Here is a 26,931-nt window from a genome sequence, read left to right on the forward strand (position 1 = left end):
GGACGAGCATATAGAGTGCTGAGGTTGGACAGAAAGTGGGTGCGCAAAATGATGACAGTCGTGAGTTAATTACATCCTTTCAGATGTCTAGTAACCATATTCCCTTTCCTAAAAAGAATCGGTTATTTTACGGTTCAGCAAACAGTTCAGAAGGATGGTCCACTGGCCTTATCAGCTCTAATTTTCCATTTTGTAGTCCAGCCATTAATTCATTATCTTGTAAAATCCTCACACTTTTGGCCCCATCACTGCACCCAGCGATAGACTGTTCTTCCACGGCATCTTCGATAACTGCTTGTCATTTTGAACCTTGGACTTGTTACGTTGCTATCCGTCCCCCTGGGTTTGCTAACAGAGAGTGGAGCTTTTGTTCTCACCACGTATATGGATGAGTGAGTATAACTGAGCTCGGCTGCATCCGACTAGATGGCATTTCAGAAGTGGGTCTGATGACTACCCAGGGCATTCCCGCCATTTGCAGGGCATCTGTTACATACAGATACCTTCGTGCTCTGTCAGCAGTGAAGGACAATTTGTGAAGAACTTGCCGTAATGGGCTGATGGGGTTATTAGGGAGCTCTGACTTGTTGCCCTTACTGAGCAGGGTGTCTCCACCATCAAATAGCAGCTGCAGCTCTTTGGGCCTGCTCATGCTTTTGCAGAAGACTTGCAGAATGGAAGAACCGAACATCAAATCACTGCCGAATTTCTACCTCTTACGGAGAAGAGTGATGCTTCATGGCATCTGCCTACCTCCCAAGAGAATCCAATAGGTGATTGCCTACAAGGAGTCCATGTGTTTTTGCACGGAAGAAGGTTCTACAATCCCAGAGATGGCCTACTCCCAATAAAATTCTTAATGAGTACCGTGAGGTGGTAGAGCATTTGTAGGTGCTGACAAAAAAAAAATGATTAAAAAGTCTTACTCGGGCTTCCCTGGTGGTGCAGTGGTTGAGAATCTGCCTGCCAATGCAGGGGACACGGGTTCGAGCCCTGGTCTGGGAGGATCCCACATGCCACGGAGCAACTGGGCCCATGAGCCACAACTACTGAGCCTGCGCGTCTGGAGCCTGTGCTCCGCAACAGGAGAGGCCGTGATAGTGAGAGGCCCACGCACCGCGATGAAGAGTGGCCCCCACTTGCCGCAGCTGAAGAAAGCCCTCGCACAGAAACGAAGACCCAATACAGCCATAAATAAATAAATAAATAAATAAATCCAAAAGTTAAAAAAAAAAAAAAACAACTAGCACAGCACATATTTCTTTAAAAAAAAAAAAAAGTCTTACTCCACTTTGGTTTGGGATATATGTGTGTGCTGTGTGTGTGTGCACGTGTGCACACACATGCACGTGCATGAGTACACCCCTTAACTTCTTAAAAACTGTAACTTCTATGAAATTTTCTCAGTACAAAAATAGTACATCTTTTTTATAGCAGTGAAAAAATACCAATGAGCAAGGAAAAAAAAAAAAAAAGAATTGCTCCCACTCCCATCTTCCAAAGATAACTACTTTTACAGCCCAGTTTTGGTCTATGTCCTCCAGTTACTTTCTCATGCCTGCATATTCTTTCTCTAACAAAAACAGGATTGTATCGTACATGCTGTTTTACAGTTGGCTTCTTTTATTTAACATATAACTATCTTTCCATGTCATTAAAGATTTTTCTATACCTTTCAACATCCTCTGTGATTTTCAACATCCTTTGTGTTTGGAGCACACTTTAAAATCCTGTAATGTTTAGCAGCATATTTGAAGAAATTAAAAGAGACTAGCTATTAAGTATAACAATGTCTTTTTTGCTGTCAAAACATCCAGCATAATCCCACTGTTTGCTTGGTCCCCCTTTAGAGCCCCGTTGTTACTTGAGTAGAGCTATTGACTGTCCCCACTGTGCATTTTTACATCCTCAAAAAGCAAAGTTGAACACATTCCCATAAATGTTCTGGGCTTTATTCTGAGTTTTTAATCTCTTTCTTACAGCAAGATGCCTTCTCCACTGTGCCATGTGGTCCACTCAGCTCAGTGTTCTCTTCCTACAAGTATGTGTTCTGGGGGACAGTAATATTGTGCCTGTCGATCCGAATTTGGTGGGACACCACGTTTGATCTGTGTGCAGCCGCTGGTCTACACCATCATTTTTAGCAGTGGCATACTTTCCAGTATATGCATGTGCCGTGACTTGCAGACCACTTTCCTGTTACGTTAGATGGATCTTTAAATAGTTTTTCCTTTTTCACTATTACAAACAGTAATGCAAGGAAAGTAAATATTTACATTCCACCAGAGGTTACAAAGGCAACTGAGGCAGTAGAATGGGTCTGTCTTCATCCCTTTCTCTGAGGAATTCCTCAGAAGTGGTAGTTTTGGAAAGAGACTTCCCTCATTCAGTTATTCAGCAGACACTTATCAGGAAGCTCCCGTGAGCCAGTTACTCTGCTAAGTGGCGAGGCAAAAAGATGACCGATACACCACAGTCCCGGTCCTCCAGAAACTCACTGTTCGGCCAACGAGACCGACATGGATCTCTAATCACAATATGAGATGATGAGGTCCATGCCTGAGTAATGAGTCTGTGGGAACACAGGGGAGAAAAAATTCCCTCTGCCTTGCTTCAGAGGTAAGAGGCATGGAGAATACCCATATAAGGCTCATCTCTTGGGCAAGTTACTCTACCTTTCTGTGCCAGTTTCTTCATATGTAATGTGTACAATAACAGTACTGTGCTTACAATCAGGCTCCCACAAAATAAAAACTTAGAACAGTGCATGGCACAGCAAAAATGTTTTGCTAAATCATTGAGTTGAACTATTTCAGCTATCAGGGTTTGTCTAATATTCTCCACCCTACCGGGTCCCTGAGAAGCGTGAGGGTCAACATCACCATTTCCTGCTGTGATTTGCATATGAAAATAGGAAGTACATGGTCCTTCAGTACTTTTATCAAGACTTTAAAGACAAGGAATGTGAACTGGTAGGCACGATTTAGAGCATATTCAGAATTGGGATGGGATTCTGATCTAACACTTGGCTATCATTAAATGAATCTCTACAATCAGCAAGCTAGCAATTTGTGTGCGCTACCAGAGATGCAAAGGTAAATAAGACATAGTCCCTGCCCTGTAGGATCTCAGCCTGTTGAGGAGACAAACATAACAGCCAGCAATTACGATACTGTTTGGCCAGTATCACAGAGGAGGGAGCAACAGAATTGGCCACTGAGGAGGTGACACTTCAATTGAGATTTGTAAGTGCTGCCCAAGTTAGTATGTTGGTCCCTTAAAGGGAAGTTTATGGATACCAGAATTCCACTTAATTTATTTTACATCCAATGTGACAAAATGGCACTTCTTGCCACAGGTCTACAAGATGCCTTCAAGTTACTGTGTCAAAGCAATCTAGAAGCTAAGAGAATCTTATTGATAGACTAAGTGGCCAATATTATCCCGTTCTGTACATCAAGACAATGACATTGAGAAGCATGTGTTTTATTTAACCACAGGGGAATCAGGTCAGGCTTCAGGTTTTAGATATCAGGCGTATTTGGGGGTTCTTTGTGCCATCTCTAGCCCTTAGTTCTTGCTCTAAAAGTCCCACAGATTAAAGTTAGATGTTGCTGGCATACAAGGAATGTTTTTAATGTAATAACTGCCTGTTTACTTCTTAGAACTGTAAACAGCTTAGAATAGGGATGTCTATCTTGTTGGCATTTGCTGTTTTATAGGAAAATTAAAGTCTCACAAAGACACAGTTCAGTGAGCCAATTAAGCCTTGTCTGTTAAAATTATGCAGAATATGTGGCGATAACTCTAAAAGCTATTATTAATTCAAAACGTAGACCATGAAATCCAGGTTTCAGTACTGAAAAAGAAAAAAGTGGACCCAACATCTTGGTAATACTCATATGTTTCCATTTCATTTTCGCATTCTGTCTCTAGCCAGTGCTATTTTGGGTGTCAGATTACATTGTTGATGGAGAATATTTGTGGAAAATATCTGCTCTGCCAAGATGTTTGTATCCCCCCCGCCGCCAGAATTCATATGTTGAAATCTTAACCCCCAAAGGTGAGGGAATTAGGAGATGGGGCCTTTGGGAGGTGATGAGGTCATAAGATGGAGCCCTCATGAAAGTGACCCCACAGAGCCCCTTCCAGCATGTGAGGACACAGTGAGAAGGCTCCAGCTATGAACCAGGAGAGGACCTTCACCAGAACGTGACCATGTTGGCTTCTTGATCTTGCACTTCCCAGCCTCCAGAACTGAGAGCAGTACGTTCTTGTTGTTTATAAGCTACCCAGTCTGTAGCGTTTTGTTACAGCAGCCCTTAACAGACAATATCGAATGGGTTGGATTAGGTCATATAACCTCCCTCTTGTCAGCTTCTAGGAGATGAATTGACTTAATCAGACTTAGCTGATACCAAGGTCCTTGGCATGACTTAATGGCTCATTGTGGATTCCTGGAGAAGACCGAGTGCCTACAAATGAAGTAAGTAAGCCTACTCATAGACTGGTGGTGAACTTGGTACTCCTGGCCGTGTCAAAGCCAAGGATGGAGGGGGATCTGCCTAGGGAATATTTCTTTGAAGGACCAGAATATCTGTAATAGGTAGTGGTTCTTATCCATTCAGGGGGCATGGATCCCTTTAAGAGTGTGAGAAGACTGTGGAGTCATTCTTTAGAAAAGTGCACACGCATGCACGTGCGCACAAACACACACACCCCATTTGGCGTGTAATTTTTAGGGGATTCCCAGTACACCTGAATCCAAGTTACTCACCCCAAGAACCCTAAGCCTATAGGTTATAAATGGGCACCAGACCTCACTGGCATCTAAGCCTGACTGATCATTTGTTGGCTTTGTAGGGTATTTGGAAGGCTTGTGTCCAACAGAATGGAGCTAAGTGTTTCTGTGGGGCTGCACAAGAATGTAAACTCTGGTATGAAGGACTAACCAAGGTATTGGAATAAAGTTGAAGCCATTTATCTAAACCGTGATCTTTATACAGCTGACCATAGATCTTCTGCCCTATGGGAGGGCAGGCTGGTGGACCTCTTGGACCCACCTCTTGGAAAGGTAAGAGCTTGCAGACATGTAATGTATGACAATCTCTAGCCTCTAGGAGCATCCTGCCTCCATCCCATTTCTTTAGAACCAGGGATCCTAGACAGGGCAAGACTGAGACTTTTGTGCCCAGCACACTGGGGTTAATTAATTTCAGGAGGAAATTATATAGAGCCACATCTACTTTATATACTAGGAAATTATTTCCAACATTATCTTTTTGTCCAGCCACCTGCTTGAATCAAGTTTCTGTCAGCCTCTGGAAGTAGTAATTATTCCCTGCTCTGAAACTGAGCTCTGTGCTGGCTTTCTGCTAAGGAAGTGGACCCTTTGGTTGTCTGTGGTCTATTGTCAAGAATTATTTTGTCACTTACTATTGTCAGCTGTTGATTTTCCAACGGATACTACCTTTGAGGCTCAAAATGAATCCTCGCAACACAAGTCCCCTGTTTATGAAGTGTGAAAGACAATATGCACCAGTCAATTGTGGATATAATTTTGCAATAGGGAGAACATTTGTTAATGAGGAATGTCTCAAAGAGAAGGAAGGAGGCCTGGGTTTTATAGAGGCAAGTGAACAAGGGAGTCATCCACAAATCCTGTGGGACTCCTGAGAAAGGATGGAGGCGGGTCTTATCTGAGAATATGGGAAGGCTGGGTTGTCCTTTGTGGTGGTTAGCTGTTTCTTGGGACACAAAAGGGGGGCATTTCTTAACCATCACTGCTTTCAGGGAGCACAGGGCTCAGATAAACTTCATCATTGTCAAAAGCCATATCTTCAACTTTTAAGAGCCTAAAGCAAATTTGAAAGAAAAAAATGTTTTTGTAAGGTTTGGGTATGAGATAAAATCAGAATTCTGGCATCTCGATTGCCTGTTCTAGAAAAGACACTTAAGCTACTCCTCCTTTAATTTGGGTAAAGAAAACCGAATAACCTGCATGACTAAAGCTTAATAAAAGAAGAGGATTCAAAGCTGTTACGGCTTTCTTAGGGACCTAGAGAACCCATGGAATAATTTTCAACTTGGGCCAATCATGGAAACTCTTTCTGTAACTTACAGAAGTTCATTCAACATCTGTTTTTTCGAGCACATGTTATGTGCTAGGCATGGATATAGACACTAGGGGTACAGCAGTCAATGCAACAGTCCAGAATTTCTCCACTTGTAGAGCTCCCTGCTATGGAGAAAAAGGATGCAACAAAGGGACAGGGAGAGCCAGGGGATGGAGTAGAAGGTGACATGAGTAAAAACCTGGAGGAGGTGAGGGAGAGAGCCATGCTGAGGCCCGAGAGAACATTCTGAGTGAGGGGAAGAATAAAATGTGAAGGCTTGAGATGAGAGCTTTCCAAACATTTTCAAAGAATAGCAAGGGGGCCATAGTGGCTAGAGTGTGGTGAGCAAGAGGGCAGGTAGTAGGGGCTGAGGTCGGAGAGCTGTGAGGAGTAGAGGGGGAGCGTCTGACAGGCTACTGTGATGACTTTGGCTTTTACTCAGGGTGAGATGGGAAGCTACTGGATGGTTTTCAGCAGAGGCAATGACATCATCTAACTTATAGTCCCAAAGGATCACTCTAGCTGACGTTTTTAGAGAGCTGAAGCAGGGAAATAGTGAAGAGGCTGTTGCACTAATCCTGAGAAGATGGAGGCTTGGGTCAAGACGGGCATGGCGAAGTGCAGTGGATGCGTGGTACCCTGCTCAGATCCCCTTCAGGAAGGGAAGATTTATTCCTCCTGCAGCAGGGAGGTCTCCAGTTGATGGCCTTTGGCTGTCAGCCCTCTTCAAGAATTGCCCCCTCTGAGGAGAGACGTCTTGCACAATGGCCTTGCCCCTTCCTGGGCAGCCTGCATTCAGTGACTATAGGTGAAGGGGTATAAAGGCCTGGCTCCCCACCTCAGTTCAGAACAGCTCCCAAGGGCCATCCCAGCTCAGGGCTCCTTGTGGAGTCAGCTCAGGCCGCCTTTGTGACAGTATCTCAGCCCCGCTTCCCCCTCTTTCTAAGCCTGTTTCCTTCCCTTTCACAGGTGTCGGTCCCAGGAGCACTCTCTAATCACCTTCCTGCCCACTCAGCTCCATCTCAGAATCAGCTTCCAGGGGCACGCATCCTGTGACGTGGAGGTGGTGAGCAGGGGTCAGGTTCTGATTACATTTTGAAGGGAGAACCAAATGGATTTGTTGATGGATTGGATAGGGTGTTAAAATGAAAAAAACTGGTGGTGAAGCATCAAGATTGTATTTTTACCAAATGGAAAGATGGAATCATTATGAACTGATATGAGAAAGACCATGGGAAAGGCAGGGATTTTTCTGAGGGGGGTGGTGGAAGTTAGGAAATATATTAGAAATAAAAATAAATTCTTAATATTCATGCAGGTAAAAAGTCAATTTCCATTTCCAGGAGCACATTCTTAACTTTGAATACTCCCAATGTTATTCAGTTTTAGATATAATCTGTTGTAGCAGACATTTCATTTAATTGGAGGAACGTCAGAGTAATTAAACATAGACAGTGTGAACACATATGTGCAATCATTACCCGGTGGCTGCTAATTCATAGAGACACGAAGAGCGTTAGGTGGTTCTAGGTGGTTCTACAAGGGAACAAAGCCAGCCATTGGCGCATCCGCCGGGATATATACCAAGAAGTGTTTTTTCTGCGAGACCCATAGTATCCATAATATAGTAACGGGCTCCCTTGAGAAGCTGAAAAGAAGCAAAGCTGCTTACAGACTGCATATATCACACAACCAGACAATGATCCCAAGGCAACCTAGAAGGGATCACAATGACATGAGACCACCCCGTTTTATAGATACAGTTCTGAGAAAATTCATAGTAGAGAGAAAATTCACTGTGGGGAACAGTAGTTAGGACATGAATCTTGAGCTGAGGCTTGACAGAAGTGTAAAGTCAGTGGAGAGGCTGGGAATGGGGTTTCTAGAGGAGGAAGGAATGTGCGAGAAGTGAGGATGGATAAGACGGATACTAGGAACAGTAGTGATGAGTAGGCCTCCCAACAAAATTACATCGACTGGGTAAAGTGGGGCAAGTCAGCTGACTTTTAAAACCAGGCAAGGAGTTTGGATTTTGCCTTTTAAATTACCAAGGGAACAGAAGAAGTCTTCTCAAAAGCTTTACGGTGCCAGTGTGCATTGTGAATCTCCAAAATGGAAATGTGCAGTATTTACCAAACTTAACGTTGGAAGCTTTTTTTCTATGACCACCTATTAACAACTTTGGAAAGATTTGTTCTACAGACACGCTGAGGCAGAGGACACAAAACCTTGGAGTGCGCTAGGAAAAGTAGGGCTCAAAGGTACCAAAAATAACCAAGATTTTTAAAGGGCATGAACGGTATCTTGGGTGGTGTACAAATAGCATCAATTTATTCTCATCCTCACAATTCATCCTCACTGTTAGCAGCACATTAGGGGTCACTTGGAAAGAGACTCGTGGTTTTCTGGGACCTTCTTTCCCTCTTTAATGATTGATAAGTCTGTTGCATTTTTCATCATATGATTCTTGTATCCTTGCAGAATACCTTCCTGGCTTGGTGTCACACTGCATTTAGTTCAAGCGATAGGTTGCACTGCCTGTTCATCAGCAGGTAGCGGGCACTCTCTCTGGTCATTGTCAGGTGCCAGGTGGCACCTGTCAGACAAGCAGGAAGAAACTGGTCTTGCTCCTAACAGCAGCCCCAAACCAGGAAGGCTCTGTCTGCAGCGCCCGGCCTTTTCTGTCTGTCCCCACTCTTGCCACGACTTTTTATGTCTTTGCCGTCTTCTCATTTGGGTTCTCATTTGCTTACTCTGGTCCCCACCCCCCACCACTAAGCCACTTGGTAATTGAACTTGACTTTCATTCTATTTTAAAAAATCTGAAAATAGCTTGTTTTCCCAGTGAGGCCTCCAGCAAGACTTTAACTTTAGTTTAGCAATAGTTCCCAACCAGGAGTGTTACCACATCCCCCCAGCCTTCTACCATGTGGCATTTGGAAATGTTTGGAGGCATTTTTTGTGGGGAGTTATCACCCACCATGCATTATTGGAGGGGGGTGCTATTACCGTGGAGTGGGCAGTGGCCAAGGATATTAGGCATCAGCAGGCAGTGTGGGCACTAGCCCTACACAGTGAAGAGCTGCCTCACCCCAAATGCCCTTAATGACCCCAGTGAGAATCACTGTGTGCTTCCCAGACTCCGGTCATTTGACTACCACTCTGATAATTTTTCATTTGTAATGCACCACCTGTGCCAATATTTTTTTTAGTTAACTCAAAAATTTTTTTCTTTAAGCAATAGTATGTTTGAAGTAATGGGGTCAGTGCTATTTTTAAAATGTGATTTAAAGTACACGTAAAAATAAATACCTAACCCCTCATACAAAATATTCTTCATTAGTGATACACATGTGAAGTTTGAGAACACTAGGCAGTGCTTATGGCTGCATACCTTTTTGGGTTTTTGGTGAGGGCATTAGCCTTACACACATTTCTCTTCTGAAATATGAAGGCCTAAGCAAGTGTTTGATGGACTCCTTAGCCCGGGCCTTATAAGGGCAAAGGCCACGTGTTTAATATCCCATAAAGGTCATTTATTTTATACAAAGAAGAAGTCTATTCCACTGGCATCCTTGACCCAAGTCAGCTGTCTGTTTGCTGGTTGCAAAGTCAAAGGATAAAAATGAGGCTCCCTTGGCATTCGCCTCCTTGGATTGTAGGCTCCGTGAAGACAGACCTGGGTCTTGTGTCCCCACCTTTCCTAAAGCAGAGTCTGACACACGCTTCGTGATTAATACAATTCTCAGTAAATGAATGAGATCATGAACAGGTGAGTGTATGCTTACCCCTCCCCCAGACAAACAATGGAGGACTGTAAATGCTACTGTCACTGAGTCCAAAAAGTCTTGCGTATGAGTTTCTTGGGCAAGTTCTGTAAATTCTCTGTGCTTCAGTTTCATTACCTCTGAAATCAGGTTGTAAGAATACCAACCTTACAGCACTGTTATGAGGAATCAATGAGATAATGTTTGCAAAGTGCTTCAATCAGTGTCAGGCATAGAATAAATGTTATAGAGATATTTGATGACGAATGGATGGTGTCTGTCTTATATTCAGGTTTTCAGTATTTGTTGAAAGAGTGAATCAACAGATGCTGGGCCACAGTGTTCCTACACTCCAGGTCCAGATCCTCAGCTGTTCCCAGGGGCAGCAGCAGATGCTGAAACAGAACTTCCCTAGCCCTAGCCAGGGGGTCCCGCTACAGTTCTCAGCACAGGAAGAGCTCTTCCAGAACAGGTAACCTAGGGCGATAAGCCCCACCCCCTCCTCAGTCACAGGCCGCACAGAGATGCATCCTGGTGTTTGTTTAAGGCAATGCTAGAACATGTCCAATTAACTGAATTCCTGGTCGCCTCAGCTGACTCATTCTGCAGGAACACTGCATTCACAGACAGTGAGCATAGAGGTGGGGGAGGGAGGACAAAGGAGGGAAGGCAGCACTGGTGGAGCATCTATTAGGAGCCAGGCTCAGGGAAGGTGATTTCAAGTGCATTGTGTCATTCCATCCTCTGACAACCTTAGGAGTCAGGATTTTAGCCTTATTTCCCTTATTTTACAAGTCAGAAAACTGATGCTCAAGGAAGTTAACTAACCCAGCCAAGGTCATACATAGCAGTGTCAAAATTTGAACTCAGGCCCATGCGAGTGGTTTTATAACCCCAGTATGTAGTCCAGGTACTGCCAAGGACCCCAGCATGGCTGTGTCAGCTTCATACTGAAATGTTTCCAGCCCACCTGCTGGGTTTTTGGTGTCGGTAGCTCTCTCCCCTCATTATTACAGAAAGCAAGTGGGTGATCTTCATAAAATAGATGATCTTTAATAGCTCCCGCCTGCTGCCGGCCATGGAGTCATGTGAAATAGCACAGCAGAGCTGAGGTTGCTCTTATTACCCCGTGGGATTTCGTCAAAAGCCAAAATAATCCTGGCTGAGACAGTCTGTGGGCAGGGCACGGCAAGAGATTTTGAATAGGGTATTTGTCTCATTGGCTGAAGGAAAAGTGCTCTATTCATGACCTTCTCCTGATAGTCTTTTGCATGAGAAAGTGTAGGAAAAGCCAGATTCTCAGAGAGAAGAGGCCTGTCCCCTTTCTCTGAGCAGGGAGATCCCACATCCCATCCCTAGCAAAACGATTTTAGATGAACAGTGGAAATTTTTTTCTCCCACAATTATGGGGCAGTACTAAGAAGTTGTCTTAGTATCTGAGTGTTCTCGGGAGTATTCTGGCTTTTTTTAGCCAAATGAAATCTGAGCTTCTTCTTGACGTCACTAAAAATCCTCATTGCTCTCTATCTCTACCCCAAAGCCTTCCTTCTGTCCCCATAGAGCAGACTCCAAGACTGTTTTCAAAGTGAAACGTCATTAGGCTACTCTACCCTCTGAGGGGTAATCCTCCTGCCTTTTACAGATGACTGTGACTGTATCCTGCCTACCAAACGGCTCATCTTGTTAAATCATCCACAGGATTGGGAAATGACCTATCCTCTGAGTTTATTAATTCCAGCAAAGATGATGTGAGGTGGTTTTGGTCAACCTGAAGTTTGGGCTTCCAAGTAAAACCCTGAGGCATTCCCTTTCCAGCCCCATGTCTATGAACTAAACAGATCTCCAACCATGGTGGCTGCCTTTGTAGGGCAGGGCTTGCCTTGGCAGGAATGGCGCCAGTATTTAGGATTCACAGTGAATGCTTCAGGCACAGACCCATGCGTATGTGTCTAACTGCTGGAATCTCCAGACACAGTTGGCACCTGTGAGAACCTCTTCCCTCTCCTGTCCAGGCTGTTGGCGTCCCATATCAAGTCACCACGGTTTCCTCTTCTTTTTTAGTTCAGGAAATTTCTCTGGGCTCTGTATCTCACTTGCCAGCTCAAACTTTTCTGCTCTTACCTGGATCTTTTGTTCACTCATTTAACAATTTTTTTGTAGCACCTCCTAGTGCTGAGTGCAGATGAGGGACATCAAAACAAAACAAGCATAGATACTATCCTCATGGACCTTACAATCAGCTTGAAAAGTTACAAGCTGTGACAAGTGATAAGAAGAAAAAGATCAACGAGCTATGGGGTCATACTGAAGGGAAGCCTCAAATGTTCCTGTGAGGACACTCTGGTTCCCCACTCTCTCCCTCAGTGCTTCAGGCCTGGTCCTGGGTTTCCTTCATTTTGTTAACCTTCCATTAGGGTGACTCAGTTGCGCTATTTATTTGGCTTTTGGGTCCTTCTCTCCAAGATGGCACCTCTCATAAAGCCCCTTGGTTCTGTGAACTACAGCCAAAGATGACAGGGTGAAGGCTATCAGTAATGATCTCTTTTACGAATGCTAGTCAATGGCTGTGGAAATGGGGAGAAGAAGGTCGGCATGGTGCACAATGGCTTGTAACCTGGAAACATTACCATAAGTCCAATGTCCCAATTCTGTAGCACTGGCATTGAGGTGCCATTTCTTGTGCCCTGGCCCTTCACCCTAGCTGGGCAGCATATACTGTCCTGTGTCCTGCATCCCAGGACCCCAGTATTTCAGAGGAGGTGTCATATAATATGACTTCATTTGCCTACAGGACGTAGTTTAGGAGTGTTGTTCCATTTATTAACTAATTCAGAAAACATTTGAGCCAATGATTTTTTTCCAGGCTTAGGCATTATCTACCGCCTTCTCACTGTAGAGTCGCTATGGGGTCATCTCATCTTCCTTTCGTGATTTCATTTCTTCCATTTTCTTTTTTTCCCTCTTTCTATGACTCATATTGGGTTTAGATATCAGACTTCCTGGCTTCCTCCTTAAATGTTCTCTTTTCTCTCCTATTTTCTGTCGTTTTGTTGTTTTCTGGAAATTTTATCAAATTTTTCATCCAACCTTTTTATTGGATTTTTTAATTTATGCCGTATTTTTTCATTTCTAAGATGTTTTTGTTTTATGGATACTCCTTTTAAAATAGCATCCTATTGCTTCATGTTTGCAAATATTCTCATAGCTGTCTGATAGTTTTCACCTTCTTTTACCTTCAGATTACTTTAATCTCTACGCTTGTAATCTCTGTTATGTTTGAGGCTTTCTTAATGTCTGGTGATTCTTAGCTGTCATTTATATTTTAAGTTAGGGCACTAAAAAGCTTAATGCTAGCTCTGTATTGTGGGTGGGGCTTGAAGACCACCAGGTCACATGCAGGGTGATGAGGCTGGGCTGTTTAATTTGATAACCCAGATGTCAGTATCTTTAGGTCTTTTCTTTCAGCTTGTAAGATGCTTTTCAGTGAAGAATCTTCTTTGTTTTATTTTTTCAATTTGAATTTTATTTTATTTATTTATTTTATAGAGCAGGTTCTTCTTACTTAACTATTTTATACATATTAGTGTACATATGTCAGTCCCAATCTCCCAATTCATCCCACCACCACCCCCTGCTTTCCCCCCTTGGTGTCCATTCGTTTGTTCTCTACATCTGTGTCTCTATTTCTGCCTTGCAAACCGGTTCTGTACTATACTCCACATATATGTGTTAATATACTATATTTGTTTTTCTCTTTCTGACTTACTTCACTCTGTATAACAGTCTCTAGGTCCATCCACGTCTCTACAAATGACCCAATTTCGTTCCTTTTTATGGCTGAGTAATATTCCGTTGTATATACGTACCACATCTTCTTTATCCATTCATCTGTCGATAGGCATTTAGGTTACTTCCATGACCTGGCTATTGTAAATAGTGCTGCAGTGAACATTGGGGTGCATGTGTCTTTTTGAATTACGGTTTTCTCTGGGTATATGCCCAGTAGTGGGATAGCTGGGTCATATGGTAATTCTATTTTTAGTTTTTTAAGGAACCTCCATACTGTTCTCCATAGTGGCTGTATCAATTTACATTCCCACCAACAGTGCAAGAGGGCTCCCTTTTCTCCACACCCTCTCCAGCATTTGTTGTTTGTAGATTTTCTGATGATGCCCATTCTAACCGGTGTGAGATGATACCTCATTGTAGTTTTGATTTGCATTTCTCTAATAATTTGTGATGTTGAGCAGCTTTTCATGTGCCTCTTGGCCATCTGTATGTCTTTGGAGAAATGTCTATTTAGGTCTTCTACCCAGTTTTTGTTGGATTGTTTGTTTTTTTAATATTGAGCTGCATGAGCTGTTTATATGTTTTAGAGATTAATCCTTTGTCCGTTGCTTCATTTGCAAATAGTTTCTCCCATTCTGAGGGTTGTCTTTTTGTCTTGTTTATAGTTTTCTTTGCTGTGCAAAAGCTTTTAAGTGTCATTAGGTCCCATTTGTTTATTTTTGTTTTTATTTCCATTACTCTAGGAGGTGGGTCAAAAAAGATCTTGCTGTGATTTATGTCAAACAGTGTTCTTCCTATGTTTTCCTCTAAGAGTTTTATAGTGTCTGGTCTTACATTTAGGTCTTTAATCCATTTGAGTTTATTTTTGTGTATGGTGTTAAGGAGTGTTCTAATTTCATTCTTTTACATGTAGCTGTCCAATTTCCCCAGCACCACTTATTGTAGAGACTGTCTTTTCTCCATTGTATATCCTTGCCTCCTTTTTCATAGATTAGTTAACCATACGTGTGTGGGTTTATCTTTGGGCTTTCTATCCTGTTCCATTGATCTGTATTTCTGTTTTTGTGCCAGTACCATATTGTCTTGATTACTGTAGCTTTGTAGTATAGTCTGAAGTCAGGGAGCCTGATTTCTCCAGCTCTTTTTTTCCCTCAAGATTGCTTTGGCTATTCAGGGTCTTTTGTGTCTCCATACAAATTTTAAGATTTTTTTGTTCTAGTTCTGTAAAAAATGCCATTGGTAATTTGTTAGGGATTGCATTGAATCTGTAGATTGCTTTGGGTAGTATAGTCATTTTCACAATATTGATTCTTCCAATCCAAGAACATGGTATATCTTTCCATCTGTTTGTGTCATCTTTGATTTCTTTCATCAGTGTCTTATAGTTTTCTGAGTACAGGTCTTTTACCTCCTTAGGTAGGTTTATTCCTAGGTATTTTATTCTTTTTGTTGCAATGGTGAATGGGATTGTTTCCTTAATTTCACTTTCTGATCTTTCGTTGTTAGTGTATAGGAATGTAAGAGATTTCTGTGCATTAATTTTGTATCCTGCAACTTTACCAAATTCATTGATTAGCTCTAGTAGTTTTCTTTTGGCATCTTTAGGATTTCCTATGTATAGTATCATGTCATCTGCAAACAGTGACAGTTTTACTTTCTTTTTCCAATTTGTATTCCTTTTATTTCTTTTTCTTCTCTGATTGCCGTGGCTACGACTTCCAAAACTATGTTGAATAATGGTGCCAACAGTGGACATCCTTGTCTTGTTCCTGATCTTAGAGCAAATGCTTTCCATTTTTCACCATTGAGAATGATGTTTGTTGAGGGTTTGTCGTATATGGCCTTTATTATGTTGAGGTAGGTTCCCTCTATACCCACTTTCTAGAGAGTTTTTGTCATAAATGGGTGTTGAATTTTGTTGAAAGCTTTTTCTGCATCTATTGAGATGATCATATGGTTTTTATTCTTCAGTTTGTTAACGTGGTATATCACATTGATTGATTTGCATATATTGAAGAATCCTTGCATCCCTGGGTTAAATCCCACTTGATCGTGATGTATGATCCTTTTAATGTGCTGTTGGATTCTGTTTGGTAGTATTTTGTTGAGGATTTTTTCATCTATATTCATCAGTGATATTGGTCTATAGTTTTCTTTTTTTGTAGTATCTTTGTCTGTTTCTTGTATCAGGGTGATGGTGGCCTCGTAAAATGAGTTTGGGAGTATTCCTTCCTCTGCAATTTTTTAGAAGAGTTTGAGAAGGATGGGTGTTAGCTCTTCTCGAAATGTTTGGTAGAATTCACCTGTGAAGCCATCTGGTCCTGGACTTTTGTTTGTTGGAAGATTTTTAATCACAGTTTCAATTTCATTACTTGTGATTGGTCTGTTCATATTTTCTGTTTCTTCCTGGTTCAGTCTTGGAAGGTTATACCTTTCTAAGAATTTGTCCATTTCTTCCAGGTTGTCCATTTTATTGGCATAGATTCGCCTGTAGTAGTCTCTTATGATGTATTTCTGTGGTGCCCGTTGTAACTTCTCCTTTTCCATTTCTAATTTTATTGATTTGAGTCCTCTCCCTCTTTTTCTTTTTTTTTTTCTAAGATTGATTGATTGATTGATTGATTGATTGATTGATTGCTATGTTGGGTCTTTGTTTCTGTGCTAAGGCTTTCTCTAGTTGCGGCAAGTGGGGGCCACTCTTCATCGCGGTGCATGGGCCTCTCACTGTCGTGGCCTCTCTTGTTGAGGAGCACAGGCTCCAGATGCGCAGACTCAGTAGTTGTGGCTCACGGGCCTAGTTGCTCCGCGGCATGTGGGATCTTCCCAGATCAGGGCGCGAACCCGTGTCCCCTGCATTAGCAGGCAGATTCTCAACCACTGCGCCACCAGGGAAGCCCACCCTCTTTTTCTTGATGAGTCTGGCTAAAGGTTTATCAATTTTGTTTATCTTCTCAAAGAACCAGCTTTTAGTTTTATTGATCTTTGCTACTGTTTTCTTTGTTTCTGTTTCATTTATTTCTGCTCTGACCTTTATGATTTCTTTCCTTCTACTAACTTTGGGTTTTGTTTGTTCTTCTTCCTCTAGTTCCTTTAGGTGTAAAGTTAGATTGTTTATTTGAGATTTTTCTTGTTTCTTGAGGTAGGATTGTATTGGTATAATCTTCCCTCTTAGAACTGCTTTTGCTGCATCCCATTGGTTTTGGATCATCTTGTTTTCATTGTCATTTGTCTCTAGGTATTGTTTGATTTCCTCTTTGATTTCTTCAGTGATCTCTTGGTCATTTAGTAACGTATTGCTTATCCTCCATGTGTTCGTGTTTTTTACGTTTTTTTCCCTGTAATTGATTTCTAATCTCATAGCGTTGTGGTTGGAAAAGATGCTTGATATGATTTCAACTTTCTTAAATTCACCGAGGCTTGATTTGTGACCCAAGATGTGATATATCCTGGAGAATGTTCTGTGTGCACTTGAGAAGAAAGGGTCTGGAATGTCCTGTAAATATCAATTAAATCTATCTGGTCTATTGTGTCATTTAAAGCTTGTGTTTCCTTATTAATTTTCTGTCTGGGTGATCTGTCCATTGGTGTAAGTGAGGTGTTAAAGTCCCTAACTATTACTGTGTTACTGTCAGTTTCCTCTTTTATAACTGTTAGCAGTTGCCTTATGTATTGAGGTCCTTCTATGTTGGGTGCATATATATTTACAATTGTTATATCTTCTTCTTGGATTGGTCCCTTGATCATTATGTAGTGTCCTTCCTTGTCTCTTGTAACGTTCTTTATTTTAAAGTGTATTTTATCTGATATGAGTATTGCTACTCCAGCTTTCTTTTGATTTCCATTTGCATGGAATATCTTCTTCCATCCCCTCACTTTCAGTCTGTATGTGTCCCTAGGTCTGAAGTGGGTCTTTTGTACACAGCATATATACAGGTCTTGTTTTTGTATCCATTCAGCAAGCCTGTGTCTTTTGGTTGGAGCATTTAATCCATTCACATTTAAGGTAATTATCAATATGTATGTTCCTATTACCATTTTGTTAATTGTTTTGGGTTTGTTTTTGTAGGTCCTTTTCTTCTCTTGTGTTTCCCACTTAGAGAAGTTCCTTTAGCATTTGTTGTAGAGCTGGTTTGGTGGTGCTGAATTCTCTTAGCTTTTGCTTGTCTATAAAGCTTTTGATTTCTCTGTTGAATCTGAATGAGATCCTTGCCGACAGAGTAATCTTGGTTGTAGGTGCTTCCCTTTCATCACTTTAAATATATCGTGCCACTCCCTTCTGGCTTGTAGCGTTTCTGCTGAGAAATCAGCTGTTAACCTTATGGGAGTTCCCTTGTATGTTCTTTGTCATTTTTACCTTGTTGGTTTTAATAATTTTTCTTTGTCTTTAGTTTTAATCAGTTTGATTACTGTGTGTCTCGGCATGTTTCTTCTTGGGTTTATCCTGCCTGGGACTCTCTGAGCTTCCTTGACTTGGGTGGCTGTTTCCTTTCCCATGTTAGGGAAGTTTTCGACTATAATCTCTTTCAGTATTTTCTCGGATCCTTTCTCTCTCTCTTCTCCTTCTGGGACCCCTATCATGCAGAATGTTGGTGTGTTTAATGTTGTCCCAGAGGTCTCTTAGGCTATCATCATTTCTTTTCTTTTTTTTTCTTTATTCTGTTCCCTGGCAGTGAATTCCACCATTATGTCTTCCAGGTCACTTATCTGTTCTTCTGCCTCAGTTATTCTGCTATTGATTCCTTCTAGTGTATTTTTCATTTCAGTTATTGTATTGTTCATCTCTGTTTGTTTCTTCTTTAATTCTTCTAGGTCTTTGTTAAACATTTCTTGCATCTTCTTGGTCTTTGCCTCCATTCTTTTTCCGAGGTCCTGGATCATCTTCACTATCATTATTCTGAATTCTTTTTCTGGAAGGTTGCCTATCTCCACTTCATTTAGTTGTTTTTCTGGGATTTTATCTTGTTCCTTCATCTGGTACATAGTCCTCTGCCTTTTCATTTTGTCTGTCTTTCTGTGCATGTGATTTTCATTCCACAGGCTGCAGGATTGTAGCTCTTCTTGCTTCTACTGTCTGCCCTCTTGAGAAGAATCTTCTAATAATCCTGCATTGTATTCTGAAAACCATGTGATGGAAGAGGGCCAGGAGCTTTAGGGGGAGGGTTTCAATATTTAGTATTTAATCCTTCTGCTTTCAAAATGGTTACTGCCCTCAGCTATACCATGTGTCCTCATCTCAGAGACCTTCCGTTTTTACTTTCTCCAGAACCCCCATTTTCTGCTGAGGTAGAAGAATTTGTCAACTGGTTGCACAAAGTAAGAAAGAGGATTTGGGAGAGAGGTCTAGCTACCCCTTAGACTTCTGTCCTTTCCTTTTTTCCTGAATCATAAACCCCTGATGCTTCTCATTCTTGAGCCTTTGGGGTTCTATATGTATTGGAAAATGGGCTATGACTTAGCTTGCTCACTTAGGACATAGCTTCCCTGGGTCTGCTAGGTCAGTTGTCTTTCCTTCTTCTGTTTTCTAATTTGCAACATTTTGTGGCTATCATTTTGTCTCCAGTTCTCTTTTCCCTCTTAGGTTTATGTCTTTACAAAAAAAAAAAAAATCCCTTCATGTCAATTAGTGGGAATCCAGAGAAAAGTACAGGAAAATATGTATGTTTGGTTTCTTATATTTAAAGTGCTTTATACTCTTCCTTCACATATATTTTACTGAGAAAATGTTCCAGGATGTTATTTGCTCTCTTAGTGGTTACTTTTTAAAAGTAAGGAAGGTAAGGATGCTACAGCAATAATTTTGGAGACATTTTAGAGCATTTCTTACTGAGACAGTACTTTTGAACCAATTGTTGCAGATATGTTGTTCAGATTGCACTGACCTTAATTCACAAAGACAAAAATTCTATTTTAGATTGGGGGAATGAGGTAAATTGTGAAGATAAGTGAGGGGATGTGAAGGGAATTAGGTAAACTGTGAATACTCATGGTGGAGCAACACTAAAGAATAAAGCCCTGGGCCAGGTTGAGCTGGAGATGATGTTTTACCAGTAAAGTCAGGAAGCATGCCTGGAAGTAGAATCCAAATGGTTTTTGATGGGGAGCCCAGAGACAAACATCAGTGGTCTAGTTCAAAGGGCAAGGCAAAGACACCGTGTTGGAAAATTGAAAGGGACAATAGCTCAGAATCAAGACTGAGGACAGCAAAAGAGGGCTGGACAATCCCGCTCTTATGAAATGCCATTAGGGTGGTTTGTGTGTATGGGAAAGATTTAAAAGAATAATATCCAGTGTTGTTAAAGTTATGAAGAAGTAGGCATTCTCATATACTCTTGGAGCGTATATATTTGTATAGCCTTTATGGAGAGTAATTGGTAATTATATTGAATATATTAAAATTTAAAATGTGGATTTACTGTTACTCAGTGATTCCATCCCTAGGATAATGATTCTATAGGAAAGACCAAAAAATTAACATACAAGGATGGATGTTCATTATATCATTGCCTGTAATAAGAAAAATTGAAACAACCAAAAAAACATTAATAGAAGATTGTTTAAATTCATGATGCTGCGTACCCAAATATAACTAGTCTTCATAAGGTGCTGCATTCAAAAGAAAGTAATTTAGTATCTTTCAAAGAACATTGAAAGAGGTCTAATTTGTAACCCACAACTCCATTTAACAGTTTATCTCTGTTATACAGCCTTATCATCGAACACTTGTAGCACCCATATGTCAGACAAAGGAAATCAGGTCAATTAATATATACTGACACAGAACAATATCTAAAATATGCTGTTCAATTTTTTAAATGTTATAAAATAAAATATGTAACATGACCTTATTTATGTTTATATAAAGGCTTCCAGCTTCAAGTAATGGCAAGTAGTTTGTATCAGACAAAACATCCTACTGATAATAATTATAAACTCTGCTTATGTATCTACTTCAAGGCACTAGAGAAGGACCAAAATCAGGCACAAACAGGAGGCGAGATAGCTCACATTTAACTGGCTTTTCCCCTGCAGGCATTCACTAGTCTGCAGAACACAGACTTATTGGACTAAATAGTTAGAGGCCAGACTACAAGGCTGCCAGAGCAACTGGAAATTGAAGGGAACAGGGAAATCCCAGAAGGTTAGAAGTGATGGTTGGGAGGAGCCCCCAGACCTATGTACAAAATCTTCTCAAATGCTTGGCTGACTCTTCAACTGCAGAGGCACAGGGCAAGTCTCCAAGGAGCAGAGCAGAAAACAACAGCTGGATGGCTGAAAGAAGTGAGCAGAGACTTCAGCAGTTGCCTGGTACTGGGGAGACAGAGTTTGAAGTTAAAATCTACCAAATTAGAGGGGCTTGGCAAATATGTCTTGCATTTCTATGATATGCCAGAAGCATCATGCCTTAGATATAAGGACCATATCTCAGGACTGTGAGCTAAGGACTATGAGCCTAAGACTAAGAATAAAATTGAAATATAACTAGCCTAACAAAATGGAGAAACAAGCCTGCAGAAGAGTAATGTTATCTGCAAGAAATTTAGCTGCCTTCTGGAGCAAAACCCCAATAATCATCAGAGGAAGATAACAGAATTTAGATCATCCGCAGTATGTCATTTACAGTGTCCAGTGTACAGTAACAATTACCAGACACACAAAGAGGCAGAAAAATGTGACCCATAATAAAGACACCAGGGCTTCCCTGGTGGCGCAGTGGTTGAGAATCTGCCTGCCAGTGCAGGGGACACGGGTTCGAGCCCTGGTCTGGGAAGATCCCACATGCCACGGAGCAACTGGGCCCGTGAGCCACAACTACTGAGCCTGCGCGTCTGGAGCCTGTGCTCCACAACAAGAGAGGCCGCGATAATGAGAGGCCCGCGCACTGCGATGAAGAGTGGCCCCCACTTGCCACAACTAGAGAAAGCCCTCGCACAGAAATGAAGACCCAACACAGCCATAAATAAATAAATAAATAAGTAACCCCAAAGTTTAAATAAATAAATAAATGAATACAAATAAAGACACCAAAAAACAAAAATAAAATAAAAGGAGACCCACAGGCAAAGCAGATGTTGAAATTAGTATATAAAGACTTTAAAATTACTATTATAAATATGTTAAATAATTTACACAAAAGTGGATATAATACATGAAGACATGGGGATTTGGGGAAAGATATGAAAATGCTGGAAAAAAAAAAGATACGGAAATTGCAGAACTGAAAAATACAATATCTCAAATAAAGAATGCAATACCTGAAAAAACATTGGGTGTGATTAACATCAGTTTGGAGATGGCAGAAGGAAAGATCAGGGAACCTGAAGAAAAGTCAACAAAAGTCACCAAACTGAAAAGAGAAAAAAAAAAAAAAAACTTGAAAAAAAATGAACAGAGACTCAGTTACCTATAGGAAAATAAGCAATCTAACATATGTGTTATTCAGAAGGAGAGGAGAGAACTAATGGGGCAAAAAATATTTAAGGAACTTTTGGCTGAAGTTTTCCAAATTTGCTTAATAATATCAGTCCATAAGTCTAAGAAACCCAGTAAACCCCAGAGGAAAAAACATAAAAGAAATTCATATCAAGGCACATCATTGTGTTAAATGGCTGAAAAGTAAGGATAAAGAAAAATATCTCAAAAATATCTCAAAAACAGCCAAATAAAAGACACAACATATACATAAAAATAAAGATAGAATGACTGAAGATTGTTCATCAGAAATAACAAATAGGGAGTTGTTGAGGCAGGACTCCCCAGACCCTCTTCTCAGCGAAACATTAAGTCACAGTAAGTCCTCTATTCCAGGGAGGCATGGTGGGGAGGGCCAGGTCTCGGTTCCCCCATTATGTCCTAGAATTCCTACTCAACAGGGTTTTTTTTCATCTGAATATTCTATATTTCTTTTCTCTCAAAATTTTTTTCTTTGATTTTTTTGCTCTGTTTAGGGAAAAATACTTTGATTTGGTCTTGCAAATCACTACTTCTCTTTTCAGTTGTATCTATTCTGTAATTCATCTCCAACACTGAGTTTTAGAATTTGTTCATCATTATTTTTAATTTTTAAGATGTCTTTCTTTTTCTCTGATTGCTGCTTTTTCTATGGCAGCTGACTCTTGTTTAATGGATGTGATATCCATTGTATCTCAGGTACTAAATGAAATATTTTCAAGGCTTCTTACATTTGCTCATTCCTCAGATGTCAGTTTGTTGCCAAAAACCTTGGCTCCCTGTTCACCAATGCTGAATAGAAATATGGAGACAGAGATCTGGAGGAAAAGAAATAGAGAGGCTTTTTTATTTCTCTGCCAGGCAAAGGGAAGACACAGCAGACTAGCGCCTCAAGAACTGTGCCCCTGTCTCCTGAGGAATTACAGGGGTCTTATAGGTGGAACTCGCAATCCAGGGTAGGTGATAAGGATCAAAGTGGTGAAGGTCTTGCGTTCTTCTTCTTGCAGTATTTTAAAAGTCACTGCTGGCGTCAGGCAGCCCAGTAATTGGGTCTGGCAGCCCGGTAACTGAGTCCTTTTGTCTGTGGGTTATCGGCCTATGACCTTCTTTCTGAAATGCAAACAGCTACAAGGGGTGATTTGCTACAAGAAAGTGTAGGGAGAGTAAATACCAGGTGCAGGATGTAAATTACACAGAATTAGGGGGTAATAGGTGCAGAATGTAATTTACATCAAGTTGGGGGGGGCGACAGGTTAACTTTGTGAAGGACAAATCTAGTTACAGACACTACAGATTAGTAACAGTTAAAATAAAACTAAGATTGATTAACTCTTTCAGGCCAGTTTATGTTTCTTCTCTAGCCTGTTCACTGTTCCCTTTATTTTCCCTGTTATCAGGAGAGGAAAAAAACCTCATTTCTATTTTTGTTGCAACAAATTCTTTACTGGTTCAGCTTTTAGTCTATGAGTTTGGTTCAAAGGTTTGATGGTTCTGGATTGCTCATTTTCAGATTCTCTGGGGGCTCCTCCTCCCTTTGCCAGACCCCCAGGCTGGAGAGCCTGATGTGGGGCTCAGACTTTCACTTCTGTGGGAGAACTGTGGTATAATTATTTTCCAGTTTGTGGGTCGCCCACCCTTCCTGCATGGTATTTGATCTTATCACTATTGCGCCCCACCTATTGTCTTGCTGTAGCTTCTTGTCTTTGGATATAGGGTATCCTTTTGGTAGATTCCAGCATCTTTTTGTTGATGGTTGTTCAGCAGTTAGTTGTGATTTGGGTGTTTCAGTAAGAAGAGGTGAGGTCACGTCCTTCTACTCCGCCATCTTGTCTCCCCCTGTGGGTTGTTCATTTCCATATGTACATTTATCAGTATTTGTAGCTATATCATTTCCTGAGCAATTGTTACGGTTCTCTTCCAACACCCCTTACCAGGCATGCCCCTGGAATGTGATGACTGACAGATGTGTTGTCCCCAAGGTTTATGGGCAGGGGGATGGCCCAGCAGGGTGGAGGCATTCCTCAAACAAGCAAGTAGGGAAAGTTACCCCTTGGAGCACCTCAGAGGATTTCACACCTGTTCAAGTTGCCTTTCCTTACTTAACAATTCAGTAATATCTGGGCCATGCCCTACTGTTCTGTCTGGCCCCATACCTATTCTAGGAGGCCCCTATGGCTGGTTCTTTACTAAGAGCCTGAGGGCAAACACCATAACTAGCTCCTCAGTGTGCAACTTCGGGGAGACTGGCCTGGCAGTGCTTCAACTCCTCGGTCGATATCCCATAATACACTTCTCTCCTGCTGACCTTGAGTTTGTTTTCCTCTTAGGAGAACCAGTGTATTCATATTTAATAGTCACTATTGAACATCCACTTTGTGCCAGGAGCTATACAAGGAAGAAAGGATACAATAATGAATAAGACAGATGATGACTTGTTCTGATGAAGTTTACAGGCTAGAGAATTATTCATCCAGCAGCCCCTTCCTTCAGCTGTGTTTCTCATCTCTCTGGTATTTCTGCCAGTCTGCTACTACTCAGAACTTCTTTAGTTTCTATTCAACTGGCATTTTCTAGGACTTAGTCTTACCTAGGACTAAGACTTAGTCTTATGTTATGCATCTCATTTCCCGAGGGTTTGGGAGGAAGGAGAAGTAGCCGTCTTGGCTCAGTCCATGATCTTGAACTAACCAGCTTTTTTTTTTTCTTCAAGTAGAAGAGGGATGGCAGTTGGAGTTCAGATGTACTCTATGACCCAGGAGCAAAATAGGTAGCTGCCACACCCCGAAGGAAGGCTTTGAATACTCTTTTTCTTACACTGGCTCTGGCTGTGGAACTGGTGTCTCTTTGGAGATCAGGGTAAAAATATTACAGAATTCTAGACCAATTCTAATGTTAGGGAACAAGCCTAGGATGAGACTATGCAGCTCCCTGTTTTGCTTTCCGATTCTGCTTCTTCTAACATTCTTCGTGATCATCTTAACAACTGTGAGTTTAAGAATATGATTGAGAAAGTGCCAATTTGGGAGCATAAGAACAGAATATTTGACCCCCTCATGATCCACCATATATTCCTGACACACACACCCCATCACCACCCAAGGAACGCTTCTGAAGAAGAAACTTTTGCTGACACTATTCAAATATTGCTTTACTCCCTGATGTTTGGAGACCAACCAGACAGGTGGAGTCTTCAGGTCTTCTTTGGAACCCAAAAATCTCTTTATGCCTTTCAATTGTTCCTGTAGCTTTGACAGAAAACCTTATTTTCAACTAGAATTGTTATTTATTCTAGTTGACCTTTGTTGATAAGTCCCCTTTCCCCTACTGGTTTTGGGAGATTTATTTTTGTTCTCCTTCTCAGAAATAAAGACAAACACCTCACTAGGAGACTTGTTTAGCCACCCTTAGGCAAACACCAAATTGTATATTTAGCAATTCCTTTTTTTGAAGCTGGAAGGAGGGGGAGATGGTCCAAGGGAGCCAACTCCCAGTTCCAAGAAAGTAGAGACAGTATATGTGTACTTTTCTTTAGATGATTATCATTTTTAACCAACAGCTGCATGGTCAACCTCTAATACCTCTGTGACCACATCAAAGTGACAAAGTCAACCAAACCTCTGTTGACTGTCTGCCACAAAGCAACAGATTTTGTCTTCTGGTGATGATTTGATGAAGCATCCTTGCAGGGAGGAAGTGAAAAGGGATGCAGACAACGCTTTTTTGGCAGCAACAATATTTCTGTGGCTGGTTTCTTTTAACACAAAAGAGATCATGGCTGATAGATATGTCAGAGCTTCTTAGAGACGTGTCCTATTTTATGTGTGTTTTGCAGCACTCAAAAAAAAAAAAGTAAATTGGCCTTTTGTAGCTTCCAAGAAAACGTCCCTCTTCTTTTTGTTTGTTGCACATCTAAATCCCAGAATCATCTAGGAAAAGGGAGGGGATGAAGATTTGGCTTCCTCACTACCAACGTCATATTCCATCCCACATACCCAGACACTGGCACGTGCAGAAGGTACTGTTTGTCTTACTGGATCTCAGTTTGGACATTTGATTTAAGTAGAGAAGCCTTGTGTCATAGCCAGTATGTATTGCATAAAGTTGCCCCTGAGACTAATCATCAGAAACTGGATAAATAGAACTGTGTGTTCAGATAAAATGGCTCCTTGGGAGATTATCCCAGAGTGATATGAGAACTCTGTACCCTATACCAAAGACGTGGGTGATTTTAAAATATATGCGTATATAGTATTTGTATATATGTATATACCTATGTGTATATATACACATATATGTATGTATGTACACACAGTCACCTAAGTTTGTGTACAGAAGTTTGACTGCTTTGTTTTTGTACACACACACACACACACACACACACCCATACCTAAATTTGTGTAGAGAGGTATAACTGTTTTCAGAACTTTCTTAGATACAGCATGAGTATAATGTCTGTTTATACCTCTTCCTTCTGGTAACTCTCCTTTTTTTCTTCTTAATCATCTTTAAAATAAATTTGGCCTCTTTCTGAGTTTTTGAACCTTTTAGTACCTACATATAAATCAACTGATCAACTTCTGAAGACTGCTTTTGAGGGAAGGAGAAGGCAGGTACAGAAAGATGGGAACAAATTTCATGGGGCCTTTGGCTCAATTCTGAGAATCCAAATTTAGGGGACAAAGAAAATGTCAGACTGGCCTTCGTGGTTTGCCCTCCATTCTTTTGCTTCATAGAGGTCCTCTCAGTCTTTGGAATTAATATCCACCAATCTCAGGGGACTGTATTATTGAGTAAAAACAGTTACACCCAAA

General features: G+C 41.2%; 1 long non-coding RNA gene across 1 annotated transcript; it reads left to right on the top strand.

Moving 5' to 3' along the window:
- Positions 1-4,383: 4,383 nt before the first annotated feature.
- Positions 4,384-8,452, top strand: LOC118902255. Its single transcript, XR_005021535.1, has 3 exons — positions 4,384-4,486; positions 4,864-5,074; positions 7,086-8,452. It is a non-coding gene; the product is annotated as an uncharacterized LOC118902255 (long non-coding RNA).
- The last annotated feature ends 18,479 nt before the right edge of the window (positions 8,453-26,931 follow it).

This window comes from Balaenoptera musculus, chromosome 10, assembly GCF_009873245.2.
Source record: "Balaenoptera musculus isolate JJ_BM4_2016_0621 chromosome 10, mBalMus1.pri.v3, whole genome shotgun sequence".
NCBI classification, from domain to species: domain Eukaryota; kingdom Metazoa; phylum Chordata; class Mammalia; order Artiodactyla; family Balaenopteridae; genus Balaenoptera; species Balaenoptera musculus.